Source organism: Lagopus muta, chromosome 3, assembly GCF_023343835.1.
Source record: "Lagopus muta isolate bLagMut1 chromosome 3, bLagMut1 primary, whole genome shotgun sequence".
Classification (NCBI taxonomy): domain Eukaryota; kingdom Metazoa; phylum Chordata; class Aves; order Galliformes; family Phasianidae; genus Lagopus; species Lagopus muta.
The window spans coordinates 41,112,984-41,125,516 of record NC_064435.1 but is presented as its reverse complement, the minus strand read 5'-3'; the positions used below and the strand labels follow the sequence as shown (position 1 = coordinate 41,125,516).

Sequence of the window (12,533 nt, the reverse complement as noted above, 5' to 3'; positions counted from 1 at the left end):
CCAAAGTGAAGGTGGTGTCTTTTTGCTCTTTTTGCAAGGGGACAGAGGTCCGGCCTGTGTTGTGCATTGGAGGAAAAGTACTGCAGTTGATTGCTGACTGCAGTGTGCTGGGGATAAGGAGTGAAGCATCTTGTTCTCTTCCAGTGAGCAGCTAGTTTGTCATGTGGGCAAATGGAAAGGCAAAGAGCTGTGAGGTGTGACTTGGAAGCATGAGAGAATGAATCCTGTATCAGTAATCAGTATAGAATCTGTTGAGTGAAATGTCATGGTAGCAGGTGATAAATTAGTAGACAAGAATATTTCTTCAAGTCATGAATGGAAAAATTTAAGAAGCATAGGTATACTATCCCAATTTTGTTTCATGTAGGCCTTGAAAAATAAAGCCTTTTTCTACTATAAAAAGCTGAGAGTTACAGGGCCTCTTTCACTCTTTTCTCACTCCTAAGAGCTTATAAGACGTAAATGGGATTGACAGAGCTCAGAACAGAGGAATAAATTGACCTCAGTGCTCACTCTAGGGTGCATATTGGCCAGGTTGATTCATTTCTGTTCCCAAACCACTGGCTCATCAAAGGATTGAGACTAATAAAGCAGGGATTAAAAAAAAAAAAAAAAAAAAGTCTTATTTTGGTACCTTACTGTTGATTCTGCAAGGAGAGTGTTTTTTATGGTAGGAGAACATTCTCTATACTTGGTAATGTGACTTTGGAGATGTGGGATGCACAGAGTCCAATTTGGAAAGATTACAACAAATTGGACGTAGAGCAGCTCTTGCAAGTCCAAAAGACAGTCCAAAAAAGAAATATTATTGCCTATGTTAGGCTGAGCTGGAATAGATATATTAGAGATCAGTATTTAGTCAGCTATGGATTACTGCATTTTATTTTTTTAATCTGAATTAGCATAATACCTGATGTCAAACTTCAAAAAAAATTTATTAATCATTTTACTATGAAATAACTTCCAAAGACTTCTGCTTGTGTCTAGTCTCTGAAATGGGATTTCCTGGTATGCACAGGAAACAAAACTGTTTTAGGGCTTGTGCTTTGAGTATTGGCATTTTGCATATCAGTATGTGCAGTCTGGCTATTGTAGAGTATCTGCTACTAAAAATTTGTATATCAAAAAAAGCTGTTTTTTTCCTGCAGTGTATTTGACTACATAAAAAGCAATAATTTTTACACAAAATTTCCATGGTTTTACGGTTATAAATGTCCTTTATAGTCTTACATGTGATATCTTAGAAGCTTCCATATACTTTGTATAGTGCAACTGAATAGTGCAGTAGTTTTTGTCTCAGATATACAGCCACACGTAAAGTTCCCAAAAAGTGGAAAATGTACAGAATTGTACATGCGTCTGTCCCAAACAACAAAGTCATTTTAGTACAACGAAGCAAACCCTCTTTAACAGAACTGCTAGGAATATTTAGTCATAGCTTCTGGAGGAAAATGCTGATTGCAGTGGGGAAAATGCTTTTGGCTTTGCATTTGCATATGCACAGATTGGAGATAGGATTTTTTTTGCTGTTGTGGTGCTTTCCATATAGTAGGTAGAAATTTTAAGATTTCACACAGGCCAACTCTTAGCATGAAGCTACGTTAAGCTCATTTACGGAACAAAGGAGGGAGTGATTTGGTATAAACATGAGATTTATCTCTACCTGTGTGAATTTCATCTGCTCTTGCTGTAATGTTCAGCTTCATCCTTATTTATTTCAGAAAAATGAGTGTTTTGGTTGCGTGAAATCCAGTAATGAAATTGTAACACCAAGGAAAACCAACAAAACTTACTAAGGTCAACTGTCTCGGTTTTATTCCAGAAATTCCTTTAATGAGATTGCTAATTCTTTGAACAATCATTTAAAAAATAAAAATGCCTTTTAAGAACAAACAATCTAATTTGAAAATAGCTTTTCTTTAGTGTGTGCTGAAGAAAATGTGTGTTAGACATTTCGCAGCTATACAGTGCTTACTTCCTTTTAGAAATCATCTATGTTAACTAACTTTGCAAGTAAATATTTAATGTCTCAGTGGCTGACATTCCTCAGATAATTTTGATTAATCCCGCAGTATGACAGCTGCAGCTTGTAGCTGGACCTGAGGTGTTTGTGTGGGTACTGCTGGGGAAAAGGGGAAGAACAAATCAATTTACTTTTTATTTTTCAAAATCAAGAACAACTGTTGTTGATGTGATGTACCAATTCCAAGTGGTTTAGCTGAAGATTCATTTTGTGATGTTTTGAAAACGTAGAGCACAAGATGTGACTGAACATAGCTTCGGGTTAAAAAAAATAATTCAGCAAAGCTTGCCATTTAAAATCTCATATGCAGCTCTAGAAGAAGGAACTGATCAGCAACATAATTTGAAGGCGTTAATTCAGGAGTTAATTTTTGCACTTCAAGACAATATCAAGACTGCAGTGTCTAAAACTGGATTGCTGAAGTCTTCCATCTCCTTGCTATTAGACCGAGGATATAAAGTAGCTTGTATCAGAATAAGACTAAGTCAGTGAAAACTCCCTTTGGTTTGCTGAAATCTGTCTTAGGTTAAAAATATACATACATAGAATCAGCTGATCTATGGTCAGAAATTATAGGTGAGGTTTGCAATTTTTTTCTTACATGTAGGCACAAACAACCTCTTTGCAAAGTGTGCTAAATGGCTTCAGAAAAGCACTGCTAGATCCTGAAGAAATGTTGTTTCTATAAAATCCACACTTCTCATTTGTACTCACTTAATAGTCTCATCTTTAAAGGTGAATTGGCTACTTTGTGTGACTGGTGTTACCTGTGTGAGGCTAATTTTTCTTTCTGAATGTATATGATTGATTCTGATTAGAAATGACACCATGCTCAATGTCAGTGCCTTGTTTTCTTAAGTTTGGTGTTTACTTCTGTCTGAACTTTTGGATCTGGTTAAAGCAAGTCTACGTGTATGTGAGTGCAGCTGTAAGGAACCTGATGCTGAAAATGAAGGGCTGGAAATGGTCTGACTCTCCAGGCTGTAAGGCAAGGACTGGCAATAGATTTATTGGTGATTGGGTGGTTTGTGTGTGGTGTTTTTGTTCCGTTTGTAAAGCTATTTTCCCTAAAAATCTTCCATTAAAATGATTCCATAATGTGGGGTAATTTCTCAGCGCTTTCCTTTATATTTTTTACAACTCTTCTCTCGTCAAGATCAAGCTAATGTCTGCCTGTTCTGTGCTTAGCAGGATGGCCATCAGTGAACTATCATACCTTGTTTGGAGACTGCTAGATATTATGAACCCTTTAAAGGAATAATAAATTAATTTATTCATTAGTGGGACATTGAAGTAATGTTTTGAAGATTCTTTTTTTTTTTTTTTTTCATAAATGGTACAATTTAAGCTTTGTATCTAGAAAACTTGTGTATTAAACTTGACCTGGCTGGGTTTCTACTTTCCTTTGAACTATTTGGATACCCATTTCCTTCCTCTTCCTTATGGGAGAAATAGTTCTCCTAATGTGTTTCACCTTCAAGGCTTTATTACTCCTCTTTCCTTTCTGTATTATACCTCTGTGACATTATTAATCACTTACCCTGGATTTATTCAAGAAGCCACTTAATAGCAGTTCAGAATTTTACAGTCCTCATAAATGTTCTTGCATTTTCCATGTAGTTGTATAAAGCAGAGAACTCTTGAAGCTGTAAGTAATCAGAGAAAACAAAAGGAATAGAATGCTGTGTTCTGTGTGGCAGCACTCTCTGTGTGGGGCGTTTTTCCATCCTGTCCTATGCACAAGGAAACTGGAATTGTTCTGCCTGCTTTAAAGCGATGTGGCAAGCCTCAAATTAATTTGCATGTGCTTCAGCTGGATTGAAAAGTATCTTGCTTACAAACGGCTTCTGAACTATATATAGACCATCAGTACTTTCTGACTGTGACGTACATAGGCATGACATTTGGTATCTTCTCAGAACTTTGCCCTTACCATATTCCTCTCTTTGTTGCTGGTATTTTGCAGTTTGGTCTTTAAATGTAAGCTCCGACATACATCCACAGTGGCTATGTAAGAATACGCTCAGTGGCTAAGCACCTTCCTTAAAGCAGGCCACTTATTTAAGAATTTGTTTGAAATTCAAGGGTGTTACCAAGCTTAGTATGGAAGCCCACTACTTAAATTGTTGCATACAATCCTAGATAATACTAGCCTGGATGAAAAGACAAGCCACACCATTTCAGGAATGGAATAGCTGTCTTTCAGTATTTGGAGACAGATTGGTTAGATTATAAATTTCAGGCTTCTCACATGAGAAGGCTTCTAATGTGTGGGAACAGAATTGCCAAACCTCATGAGTAATCAGTGGAGTTGAGGTACATATACACATTCATTACTTTGTGTGTTTTGCCTTTCTGAAGATTTTTCCTAAAGCAACAGAAGTACGTGCTGTGAAACTGTTCAACTGTTGACAGACTCTTCCTCCTGTTTCTCCAGCTACTCTTGCGTGTGTTTTCCTAGACAATAGCTTTACTTCATCCTAACCAAAACTTGATCTCAAGTAGCAAATCACCTTCAGCTCTCATGTCGCTTAGGTTTTGTTGCCTTGCTGTCTCAGCTAGCTGGTGGGAACCTCAGCATGGGTTGTGTAAAGACAAGATGCTGCTAGAGGAGGCATTCATAGCTGTTTTAAGCTGCACTCAGAAGGGTTTTGCTATATGCTGCTTTGCCCAAAAGAATGTTTTTCTTTGTTTGACATTTGGAAGGCACTAATGAGATGTAATGCGAACAATATTTTGAATAAAATCAGTACATCGCTACAAAAGCTTGAGATTGTCAAGCTGTCAGGCTGGTTCTGAATTAGATGAGCTTTCACTTTACAACCTTTTCAAGTAGGTCTGGTGCCTCAGGTACGTGACTGAAGATCGCTTGTAGTTAGCGTTTGGAAACAAATGGAACCTTCAGTGGAAACCTGAGACCTCAGAGCTCTACATTAATCCTTTATTTCAGAAGAATCAGTAGCTTCAACTGAATTGGGGGGGGGGGGGGGGGAAGTCAGGAAAATAGCTTCTAACACTTAGGCTCAGTAACTGCTTAAAAAAAAGTCACCTCCTTTCATTGCATCTGTTCATAACTGGATAGCTAAGTGAATTTGAAATGTGCTTGAGTAAATAATAAGCATTTTCTGCAGTTCATGTAAAAACAGTGTGCTTTATTCAGGCCATCACTATAGTTTAGTGAAGTGTCCAGTGTTACTCATCTTACTTACAACTTTTTTTCAAGGTAAAAAGTGTATGTATTTTCTCCCTGAAATTGAACATATTGTCATGAAAATATAAAGTGATTTGAACCTTTGAAACCTGGAGTGTAGAAAATAGCAGACTGAAACACGATTATCACAAAGTTAAAATAAGGATTTGGTGACAGTTCTCACTACTAAATACATGGTGAATGGAACGTTTCCTGATTCTGTCCTTAGGTGTACAACTGACAAAATAATCCCCAATCAGACTGTTTTCCATAGATAAAAGATCTTTATGTTGTGTGCTCTGAGTGCTGAGTCATGTTGCAAAGGACCTTTATGCAAGTCTTAGGAAAAGTGTTTGCTAATCAATGACTTATAACCCGTTTTAGCCAGCTTTACAGCTTTGCTAAACTAAATCCTTGCTGCTGCTCTTGTTATCTGGGTCACACATTGTATTCCTGCTATTAAAGCAGACCCTGTGAAAGTCATTTCATGGTAAGAGATTTTGGCCTCTGCTGGGTTCTTCTAGTCTGCAACGATTTTTATGCCATCTTTCCTTGAAGAGATAGCTGTAAAAGTATGTATTTGAAATCCTTTTTCCCCTCTGCCGACGTAAGCTTAGCTTTAAGATGAAAGTTTGAAAAAATGAGCCTCTTTGCTGTTGTAATTCTAATTTAGTCTTTTGTACCTTTATATAGCTTAACATTTTGAATAGTGAGCTTACTTGTACTAAGCAGGGGTGTTTTTTAATTAACTTATTTATTATTTATAACTTCTGAAGAGAGAAATGGGGAACATTTCTTTGATAAAATCTTCATTCCGCAGACTAAATAATCAGGAATTAATATTGCTGGTGGGTTTTAAAGTGATGGGTATTGTTTTAAACGCTCTTTTCTAGCCTCCTGTCATGGGTTGTTTGGTACAAAATTGGAATAGCAATAAAATCTTTAATTTGATCAGCATCACAGTGTCTCATTTTTCATAATCTTACCACATCACACGCTAAAACCTGTGGGACCCTGCACATAGCAGGGGGATTGAAACTAGATGATCATTATGGTCCTTTTCAACTCAGGCCATTCTATGATAATTGAATCATTGCATTTCACTCTGTAGTTGCCTCTCCAGAGTTAATTTTTAAATCCTAAGTGACCTATGGTTTTCCACCTTTGTCCAAAACGCACCTGACTGTGGCAATAGGTGAGCTCCTGCAGTAACGTAACTGTTTCATTCTGGTGTGCTTTTGTTACAGTTAGGCACAAGTGGACATGCAGTGTTGGATGCAACAAAGCTCTGAGTTCACAGTGGTGTGTTTTAGCACAGAAAGTTGCGTTTAGGTATCTTCTAAATTGATAGGTACATACCACTGATGTTGATGCAAATTTGTAAAATAGATGCCTGTTAAGCAGTTTACATCAGTTTCTATGTAGGACTGCAATCTAGTCAAGTGTATTCTAATTTTCTATTGTTGTAATAACTTTTTTTTTGAGATATTTTAATCAGTTAAAACCTGTGGTATGAGATCTCGAGGTTTGGGGTTATTTATTTATGCACCAAAGAGCTTGTTTGTGCCCAGTTCTGTAGTCTGAAAGTAAAGGTATGTGAAGTGGAACAATCCTCTTCATCAGTGCATTTTTGTGGACAGTATTAGCAATTGCATGCCAGCAACTGTATTCATGGTGGTCATAGCTGTATAAAAATGCAAAGATAGGCTGAAACAAGCTCTTAGTGGTTGCTACAACCGTGCTAACAAAGTTGAGTTGTATTAGAATTTCTCCCAAATCTGGACCATATTCTGAGTGTGAGCGTATCTAGCCTTACCTATTTGTGTGTTCCTGCTTGCTGATGTATGTGTGATCACTCTTAGCCTTGCACAACTTTTAAGAAATTCAGGGTATGGTTGCTTTGTAAAATGATCAGGACACTGAAGTTCATTCTGAAGTTAGACCCCAAGGAAATGGGGAATAGAGGTTTCATTGAGGAGTGAACCCTGATAAAGTGAAATAGTGCAGAATGGGAAAACTTACTGGGATTACTGAGAAATGACTTCTCACCAGATGCTGGTCAGAGGTGAAGCTTCTGTGATGAATCAGGCAGCTGATGGCTGCCTTGCCTCTCTCTTGCCTGCAGCTCTTCTGAGAAAGGTGAGTAAGGAGGAGGGGGTGGCTGGGAGGAGTAAAGAACTGTAGAAGTCAATAAAAACTAAACAGGTAATATTTTCCTGGTGGATGGTGACCGTCACAGTTAGAGTCCTGACCTTGAAGCTGCTTTGAGTAAGTTATCAGGTGAATTATTGAACAGAATCAGTAGAATTCAAAATTATCAGGAGTAGATAGCTCACTTCTGGTTACCTGAGAGGCAGGCTAAGAGGAGAGGACACCGGAGGTGAAGATGCATTGGTAATGGAGATGTGTGTTCTGCTAGTGATTTCTCACACTTCAAACCATAATCAAGAAAACCTAAAATTGTACAGACTTTTTGTTACATATTTACACATTTGCAATGCTCACTATGCCGGAGAAGTCAGGTCCAAGGCCTCATCATTCTTACTGTGAAACCAGTAGCAACTGAAACATACTGAATAAATGATGCTGCTTCTGTAGTTCAATGTGCTGAGATTTCTTATTCCAGCATCAAGATTTGTGGTTAATCAGATATGTTTATGAAGTCCCAAAAACTAATGTGAAACTTATTTCCTTCCCTCTCAACTCCCATGTTAAGTAAACTTCATTAATGTTCGTATATTGAAAGCTTTGTTATGATTTTTCTGATGTCTAAATACACTTCCTACTGCTTTTTTAATGGAATATGAACTGGGTCCTGGTAAAGTGAACTCATGTTACCACCTCTCCTTTCTTGTGAGGCTGTCCATCACTGTTCTTGGTGTATACTATATTCTGGATTTTTGAGTGCAGCTGGGATAATGCATGTAAAAGGTAAATAAGAGGTTGGATTCTGACAGATGCGAGGTGGGCTCAGCCTTGGAAGTGGGAGCGAATGGCTGTACTTCTGAGTTACCTTCTCTCTCTTAGTAGTCTGCCTGCCCCATAACAAGCAAGTATAAAGTAAGTTCTGTTTTACTTTGAAGACCTGTTTTGCTGCGTCTTGCAACTGATGCCAAAGCATGAGCTGGAGTTCAATGGTGTTCAATGCCAATTTTAACACAGTCCAACTAGAATCACTACCAAAACAAAAAAACACAAATAGATGAACATACCTACTTGGTTCTGTTTAGAATTTATCATTTTTTATCATTACTGTTAGGAGATAATAATCTTAATGTTATGGAACTGAAAGGGGAAAATACTGCTTTTATACATCTATCATCAGTGAAATGACTATTTCTAAACACCAGGGTCTGTGCATCACATGAAAGACATAAATACCCCTGTGTCCTTCTAGACCCTTTTGCCCATGGCCCAGATATGAGTGCTTTGTTGCAATAAACGGCTGAGGCTTCTGTTGTACAAACATGATTTCTCATTACCTGCCTTCTTACTGCTAACTTCCCAGAGAATCACTATAGCTTTGTGAAAAAAAGAAATTCTTGTGCAACTTTAGTTTGTGTCTGTTAAGACACCAGCAATGTAAAATTTCATAGAATAGAATCATAGGATTCTTAGAGTTGGAAGGGGCCTTTGAAGGCCATCTAGTCCAACTCCCCTGCAGTGAAGAGAAACATCTGCAGCTACCTCAGGTTGCCCAGGGCCTGGTTCAGCCTTGCTTTGAAAGCCTCCAGGGATAGGGCATCCACCACAACTCTGGGCAACCTGTGCTGGTGCCTCACCACCCTCACTGTAAAAGGTTTTTCCTTGTATCTAACCCAAATCTTCCCTCTTTGAGCTTTGAAGCCATTTCTGCCACTACAGACCCTGCTAAAGAGTCTGTCCCCTTCTTTCCTGTCGTGCCTCTTTAGATACTGAAAGGCTGCTCTCAAGTCACCTCCGAGCTTTCTCTTCTCCATTGAAATAAATAAATAAAAAGCACTACCAATGTAATTCTTAAGGTAAATATTGCTTTAGATAGCTTTATCCAAAGCATAGGTTTTGAGATGGTTTATAGCTTTCTCTCTGCTTTGTTTATTGGCTTCTTCTGGGAAATGTTTGCTAAGTGAAGTGTTTTCATAGGAGGAAAAACAAAGCAAAACAATTGATGAAATGAGTACTAGAGCTTGCTTCTCTGAGCAATTTCAGTGAGTTCCTTTTGTACCTCCTCCTTGAAATTTCCCAGCCTAAATGTTTTCAAGTTTTTACAGATTTTAATTATTATAAAAGGCAAAAGAAGTTAACCAGCTACAGAGTTCTTATGGGGTGGAATGCATCATTGTATTTTTGTATGACTTTAATTTGTCCTGTTAAGAAAATGGATTGTTCATGTATCAGTTGTGCTGGGTATGGGCAATTTCTGTTGCTGATGCTTGTAAGATGGCCCTTTTCTATTGTTTAACATTGTAATGTGACTGGCTCTAACTTAGGAAAAGCATTCCTAAACAACATCAAATAGGTGGCCATTTGCTCTATACATGTCAGTGTACATCTTTGTAATACAAAAGCAGTACAAGTTTACCTGCTACATTTCTCTTCGTTTTGATTTCTAAAGTCAAACTTTCTTGTTTGTTTCTTTAAGTCTGTGTTTCTAAATGCTTTCCACAGGTAATCTTAGCTGTGTTAGTCTTGATGAGCTGGCAGATTGGAGTGCCTGTCATTTATAGCTTAGCCCCTTGCAGACAATGGTGATGAGATGCTGATAAATTGGTCTGTTACAGTGCATCCTTGAGACTTCAGCAAGGTGGAGAAGAAACAGTCAGGATTGCTGCTGTTTTGAGGGGTTGCCTGTGACTCATTTTGGAAGCACAGAGTGCTTAATAGCTCTCTGTTTTCCGTTGATTTTTGTTGTTGCTGTTGTTTATGCTATGTGACTTCAATCATTCCTTTTATCATGCCATTGTTATTGACACAAAGGCAGCTGTTTGCTTTTATTTGATAAAATCAGTGATGGCTGGATCCTCGTTGTGGAAAATATACTTGCATTGTATGGATGTTTCATCCATACGTGCAAGAATGACTTAGTAGCTTATGTACCATCCTGATCAGTTTATATCGTCCATTGCTGAATGCTTTCATTTCACCATTTAAACTCAGAACTGTTAATGCAGAATGTTCTGTTGCATGAATGTTGTTGGAGATGTACAAGCTAAAGGAAAATAGAGAAAAATAGCATATGGTAAATGCCTCTTTATGTACAGTGTTGGTATATGGGATTTTGAGTTGGTTGTGCTGGTTCCCAGACAGAGTTCCAGAGCAGCAATTGGAGGCTTTCATAGCTACTGGAAAGCAAAACACTGCTTTTCATCGAGCTTGGATGTTTGCTTTGAGCAATAATCATGTTCATCACCTGGCTGTTGGAATCAGAGCTTCTGTTACGTGTGTAGTTGTATTCCTAATTAAAAAAAGAAAAAGTTCATTATGGAATTGCTGTGTTCCACTGAGAGTGGTAGCAATGCCTACCTTAATCAATATGCATCTTATACTTTTGGGTTTTGGAGCAAGATTACTGTGATTGACTTCTGATAATAATTACAATGTAATTAACTTACGCTTGGAAATACTTCTTGATATTAGATGCCAGTAGCAAGTCAACCTTTTTTTTTTTTATTATTCACTGAATATTTAACTTAGCACAAGAGTGTGATGTGATAACAGGCAAACAAAAGTATAGGTCATGTTGGTTTTTTTAATGTGTGTGTGTGTGTGTGTGTGTGGTTTTTTTTTTTTTCAGATAAGTGTATGTCCTACAAAATTTATTTGCACAAGGCTGTGCTTTGCAGCCAGAGTAGAAGGTTAGCACTTTACATACACACAGGCTTCTTTCCTCTCTCTTCTTATTTGTACAACACCCATTTCAGGGCCTGCCTAGGGGTTTGGTTGTTGCAATTCTTTTTAGCTTAACTTTTTGTCAGTACGATATTTCAGCTTTCATCTGTGTTCCCTTCTGAGTAAGACTTCTTATGAATCACTCAGGTTGAAAGGTACATGAAAGGTGCCTGTTGTTTTCTCTGTGTTTCTCTTCATAGTTTTTTATTTTTTCTCTGTGCCTCAGGGGAAATTATAATACAGGTTAAGATTTGCAAAGCTGACACTTGTCTTGTCTCCTGGGATGTCAGATAGCTATTTTTTTGCTGGCCCGAAGCTGTTAAATGGAATTTGAGTGGGTTTTTTTGTTTGGGATTTTTTTTTTTTTTTTATTACTAAGTTCTACATGTTCTGTAGTTTTTGTTAGCTGGAAGTCAGTGGGCTGCAGATATCCCATACATTCAAAACTGTTGATGCTGCAGTTTTCCTGATGTGGCTGCATCAATCGAATAGAATAACATCCCGAACAGAATCCTGGCTGTGCTAAGGTATAATTACTGATTTTCAGTATAATAGACAGTCTCACACATAAGGCTCTGTGCCAGGCTATGAAAAATTAAGCTCATGGTTCCACTCCGTAGGGGCCAAGGAGAAGAGGGGAGTGCACATTGTCACCTTCCTGTCTGTTGTGCGGCTGGTCCCAAGAGACGTGCAGGGGGTTTGCGCTCCCAGGTGCAATTGCATATTCTGGGATTTATTTTTCAGTTTTGTGCATTCTGTTTTGTTAAGTTAGTTCCTTAATCTAGAGTGTGTTGTCTTCACTTTTTAAAATCACTTCTCTTTGGTGTGAAACAGTAGAGATGCATAATTTACCTTCAGCTGCAGATAGAGACAAATAACAGACAGCTGCTCAGTGACATCCAGAACATACTTATTCTTGTAAGTATCCAAGAAATTAAGCAGTATAATTGAAATTTCACAGGAAGCGCTGAAGGATTTCATATTTCACGGTTTTAAAACAAAATGTTCAATTAAAGCAGTTTAAATGCATTTTTAAAGCAATTAAAAATATGTTTCTATGGACACGGTTGTATCAACACAGCCCACTTACATTTAAACTGATTTATATGACCACGAAAGGAGTCTGTCAGCATGAGTTATTAAAAAATATGATTTAACGTAACCAGTCTGTGCTGTCAAACTTGACTGAAGTGCAGTTTTGTGTCTTTTTTAATGCTTATTAATCTATACCAGTAGGTGATCTGGCATTAGCAGCTGTGAAATTGTGTCTTGATACAGCAGCAGCAACATGTTTTTCCAGCCTTTCCTCTTTTATTGCAGCAGTAAATGTTACTGGTCCTGCTAAAGGGTGCTGAGGATTCCTTTTTTCTGACTTCTTTTTTTTTTCCAGATTGTGTAGCTTTTGGTTAGAGCATAAATGCAAGGTGTTTTTTTTGTTTGTTTTTTGTTTTA

The 12,533-nt window shown here is 37.8% G+C and overlaps 1 protein-coding gene across 4 annotated transcripts in view; it reads left to right on the top strand.

Annotated features, from left to right (window-relative positions):
- Nucleotides 1-12,533, top strand: part of UBE2V2 (ubiquitin conjugating enzyme E2 V2) — a 30,317-nt gene that overhangs the window by 610 nt on the left and 17,174 nt on the right. Inside the window, exon 1 of one of the 4 annotated variants that reach the window (XM_048939326.1) lies at nt 7,331-7,352. The exons of the other annotated variants lie outside the window; for them this stretch is intronic. The gene's annotated coding sequence lies outside the window, so the exon portion shown is untranslated. Of the gene's footprint in view, nt 1-7,330; nt 7,353-12,533 lie in introns of those variants that run through there. 4 annotated transcript variants of the gene reach the window in all.